The sequence below is a fragment of the Stomoxys calcitrans genome, chromosome 1, assembly GCF_963082655.1.
Source record: "Stomoxys calcitrans chromosome 1, idStoCalc2.1, whole genome shotgun sequence".
Lineage (NCBI taxonomy): Eukaryota > Metazoa > Arthropoda > Insecta > Diptera > Muscidae > Stomoxys > Stomoxys calcitrans.
In genome coordinates, this window is record NC_081552.1 from 229,466,029 (window position 1) to 229,471,310 (window position 5,282).

The 5,282-nt window shown below is 39.0% G+C and overlaps 1 protein-coding gene across 1 annotated transcript in view; it reads left to right on the forward strand.

The window, feature by feature from the left end:
- LOC106092094 (protein SPT2 homolog) overlaps positions 1 to 5,282 on the forward strand; it is a 312,016-nt gene that overhangs the window by 62,354 nt on the left and 244,380 nt on the right. The window lies entirely within an intron of this gene.

The following is a 5,282-nucleotide window of genomic DNA, read 5'->3' on the forward strand; positions in this document are numbered from 1 at the left end:
TCCATCGTGGAGGGTATATCGAATTCGGCCCGGTCGAACTTAGCACGCTTTTCCTAGTTATCGCTCTATTCGTTCGCCAATTCAATGAAAACGGCTGTTTTGCCTTTTCAATGAATTGGCGAATGAATCGAGTACAAAAGGAATAAATACTGTTTAGGCCGTTGTTGTTTAATTGAAAAGGATAAAATTTTCAATCACCTTTTATTTATAAAACTAGCTGACCCGGGCCCGCTCCGCAGCGCTTTCTTTTACTTTATATGGAACAAAAGTTTCCTTGGAATATTTATTTTCAACAATTAAAGATTTTTTAGTGAAATACCATGCTACGAAAATAGTATATCGCTTGGCTAACAGTTTAACAATATAAGTGCCTTTATCTGAATCCCATATGATCTTTATTGGTCTACGAATTTAAGTTTGGATGTAAGGTGTACCTCCAGATACATGGCCCTGAAAAAATATCAGCATCGTGCTCTTCTCTCAAATGCCATTTATTTAAACCCCATATTGCCATTAGCATAAGAGGAGTTTACAGGATTAGGCGTCCCCCAAACACATGGCCCCAAAAAAGGTCATCAAATTCGTTTTCTAATCTCATATACCTTTTTTTTGAGCCACATATTGTCATGGTCGAAAATTTTTTTCCCTTTGGGCGTGTTTTGGGAAAGGGGTGATGCCCTAAATACATGGTCCTACATTTGGATATAAAATTCGTATTCTACTCTCAAATACCTTTATTTGAGCCCCACATTGCGGTGGTCACTCAAAAATTGCTGTTTGTTGGGTTTTTGGGAAAGGGGTAGACCCCCAGAAAATTGGTTCCGAAAATAGCTATCAATTCTTACTCTACCCCCCAATACCTTTCATTTAGGCCCACATTGTCATGGTCGGTAAATATGCCCGATTTAGGGGTGTTTTGGGGATTGGGGTGGTCGCCCAAATACTAAACCCGGAAAATATATCAGTAACGTTCTCTATTCTCATATATCTATCTATCTATCTATATATCATTTATTTGAACCTCATATAGCCATTGGCCTCAAAATTGGATATCAAATTCGTTTTCAAATCTCATTTAAACTCCTTATTGCAAAAGTCAGCAAATATGTCCGGTTTGGGGTATTGGCCCTAAAAAGTATGAATATTTAGTTCCACTCTCATTAAGACCCAAATTGTCTTGGTGAGCAAATACGTCCTACTTGGGGGTTGTTATGGTGGTGGGACTTCCGCTCGACAGTTGGTCCTTAATGTTGATATCAGATACGTGGTCTACTCCCAAAAACGTTTAATTTGAGCCCCATATTTCCATAGTCGGCAAACGTGACCGGTTTGGGGGGTGTTTTGGGGGATGGGCGGCCACCCTGTGAGTTGGCCTTAAAAATATACATCGAATTCGTGTTCCACTCTAAAAACCCTCTTATTTGAGCCTCATATTGCAAAAGTCAGAAAATACTTACAATTTGGGTGGTGTTGTGGGGGTGGGGTGGCCCCATAGACACTTTTCCCAAATATTGATATCAGATTCGTGCTTTGCTCCCAAAGACCTTTCATTTGAGCCCCATATTGCTATGGTCGTAAATTTGTCCCCTTTGGGGATGTTTTTGGAGAGAGGCGGCCCCCCAAACACTTGGTCCCATATTTGGATATCAGATTCTAATTCTACACTCAAATACTTTTTAATAAAGCCACATATTTCCATGGTCAGTAAATAAGTCCTCTTTGGGGGTGTTTGTTTTCTACTCGCAAATACCTTTCATTTGAGTCCCATATTGTCATGATCGGTATATGTCCGATTTAGGGGTATTTTGGGGGGTTGGGTGGTGTTTTGGGGGTGGGCTGGCCCGATAGACAATTTTCCCGAATATTGATATCAGATTTGTGCTTTACTCTTAAATAGCTTTCATTTGAGCCCCATGTGGATATGGTCGTAAATGTTTCCACTTTGGGGGATGTTTTTGGGGAGAGGCGGCCCCCAAACACTTGGTCTCATATTTGGATATCAGATTCGTATTCTACATTCAAATACCTTTTATTTAAGCTCCATATTTCCATGGTAAGTAAATAAGTCCTGTTTAGGGTATGTTTTGGGGAAGGGGTGGGCCCCCAGAAACGTGGTCCCACATTTGGATATCACATTCGTATTCTACTCGCAAATACTTTTCATTTGACTCCCATGTTGCCATGGTCGGTAAATATGTCCGATTTGGGGGTGTTTTGGGGGTTGGGGTGGTCCCCCCTAGCTCTTGGTTCGATAAATGGATATCAGATACGTTTTCGTATCCTAAATACCTTTCATTTGAGTCCCATATTGTCGTGATTGGTCTAAATATATATTTGGTAGGTTTTAGGGTGGGGCGGCCCCCCTAGGTACCCCATCCGAAATTTGGATACGAAATTTTTATTTTTAGGGTACTATATGAGAGCACACAAAATGTCGCTTGAATCGCACCAATCATCTCCAAGATCTGGCGTTTCTGAAAATTACGGTTAGGGGGTGGGTCCGCCCATTTGTTTGTAACACCCAGAAGGAAGAGAGATAAACCCATTGATAGGTGTACCAATTACGATCGTAAAAATTATTTAATCAATTAATTTTTTAATTAAAAACATTTTTATTTTCAATTAAATTTTTAATTGGAAAAAATTTTGTGATATATTTATACCCTACACCACTACTGTGGTACAAGGTATTATAACTTAGTGGATTTGTTTGTAACACCCAGAAGGAAGAGAGATAAACCCATTGATAGGTATACCGATCGTCTCAGAATTACTTTCTGATTCGATTTAGCTATGTCCGTCTGTCTCTCCGTCTGTCTGTTCGTCTGTCCACGTTAATTTGTGTACAAACTTCAGGTCGCAATTTCTATCCGATCGTCTTCAAATTTGGTACAGACATGTTTTTCGGCCTAGAAATGAAGCCTGCTGAAAAATCGGTTCAGATTTGGATATAGCTCCCCTATATATGTGAGTCCGAAATTTGGCAGGAAGAATTTTCGTATGACTTTCTACATTACTGGTGAGTTTTATAGAAATCGGTTCATATTTAGATATAGCATCCATATATATGTTCGTTCGATTTGCAGTAATAATGCAAAAAATGATCATTTCTTAACCGATTCTCTTGAAAATTGGTAGGAAGGATTTTGTCTTGACTCTCGACATTACTGGTGAATTTCATAGAAATCCGTTCAGATTAAAATATAGCTGCCATATATGTATATCGCCCGATTTTCACTTCTAGAGCCACAGCAAGCGCATTTATGGATCAATCTTGCCTAAACTTTGTACAACGCTTTCCTCATCAACTGAGACAATATCTAAGAAGTTTGCTTGAAATCGGATCAGATTTAGATATAGACCCCTATATATTTGTTTCTCCGATTTTGAGAAATATTGCAATAAAGTGCTCATTTGTTAACCGATTCTCTAGAAATTTGGCAGGAAAGATTTTCTCATGACTCGCAATATTACTGACGAATTTCATAGAAATCGGTTCAGATGCAGATATAGCTCTCATATATGTATATCGCCTGATTTTCGCTTCAAAAACCAATGCAAGCGCATTTATTGACAAATCTTGCCAAAATTTTGCACAACGCTTTCCTCAACGACTACCAAAATATATGCTTGAGATCGATTCAGGCTTAGATATAGCTCCCATATATATGCTCGTCTGATTTTGGGTAATTTGCAACAATATTGTCATTTGTCAATTGTAGTTATTACAGTTTGAAAATAAGTGCTCTAAATTTGATACGGTTTGTTTAATAACCCATCTGAAAACATCCGCCGAGGTCTATCAAAATTGGTTCAGAATTGGATATAGCTCCCACATTGTTCTTATAGGGTAGGTGTAGGGTATTATACAGCGGCACCGCCTGACTTTTGCCCTTCCTTACTGGTTTTCTCTGTGTAGGTACTACCTCACACATTCCAGGGGAACTGGAATTTGAGGGTATGCCTCTGGCGACATGTAAGCAAAGTCTTCAGGATCAGGCACGAATAGCAACGAATGATAGATGGTCTCAAAGGGGGATTGTGAACATTCCAAAATTATGTGGCCTTATCTAGACTTAAAGAGGTCTCCCGCTTTGCTGTCGCTGTCTAGAACAGATGTCTCAGTCATTGTGTCCGTCATGGCAGGACACTGTCTGATAGAAAAACATACTGACAGACTGAAGGTTGCAACAAACGGCTTTTGCAGAAGCTCTGAGGACGTCGAGGAAGAAGAGACTACATAACATCTGCTGTGTGCGTGTTTGTCCCGCACTGGCAGCTAGAAGGAGTTCGACTTTAGGTTCTCATTTCTTTGAGAACTTGACTGATTAGCGGATGTGGCGGTGTGGATGGCTCAAAGTTAGGAACTAGAAAGCTTCTTCCTTCTCCTGTTCCTGTGGCATAACAATAGACGAAAACGTCAAAGTGAGTCTGATGGCAGACTGCCACTTAAACCTAACCTCATCGAAGTAAAAGTTTAGCTAATCATAGACCAAACATTTAATACGGCTTCCTATCAACTGTATTCCCAACTTAATAGCCTTACCCTGTACGCCAATGTGGCGGATGGCAGCGATAAAAAGTAAATCTGTTACACATTCAATCCCCAAAAGAGGTTCACCGCACATGCATACACATGCGTACATAGCGATTCCTGTTTGTCCTGTCCAGTGTGGTTTGCTCTTGACATTGCCATTGAACTATGTATGCAACACACAATGCAATGAATGCATGGACTTTTATTTATGATTTAATTTCTCCCAAAACATTCGTTTTATGTAACTTGTTTTGAGATCACAAAAAGGAAAAATGCAAACTATGACATTGCAGCATGGTGGGTAATTATAAACAACAACTATATATGGCCCAGAAGACATTAAAGTGGGTCGATCAAAGAGATTAAGTTATATAAAAAAAAACAAAAAAAAACTTTAAAATAATTTTAGGGATTTTAAAAATATTAAGAGCAGATAAATACATATGCAGGCGAATTAGTTTCAATGGTTGTTGTATGGTCTTTTTGGAGTTTTTTTTGATGACCCCCATTATGTTACGTTTTTCACGCAATATTTTTGCTTTGCGAAAAAAAAAACTAGTTTGCAAAATGCAGATATTATAGATTTGCTATCAGCTATCCGCTATTTGCCGGCTCGTCAACTTTGGAAAATTGTGTAAAATTTAATTTTCATTTGTTACAAGGCTCTGTAGCCAATCGGATGTAATACGGGCTGACATAATATTTGGTTCATTTGCATTTTTTCCTCCTTGTGTTATTGTCCACA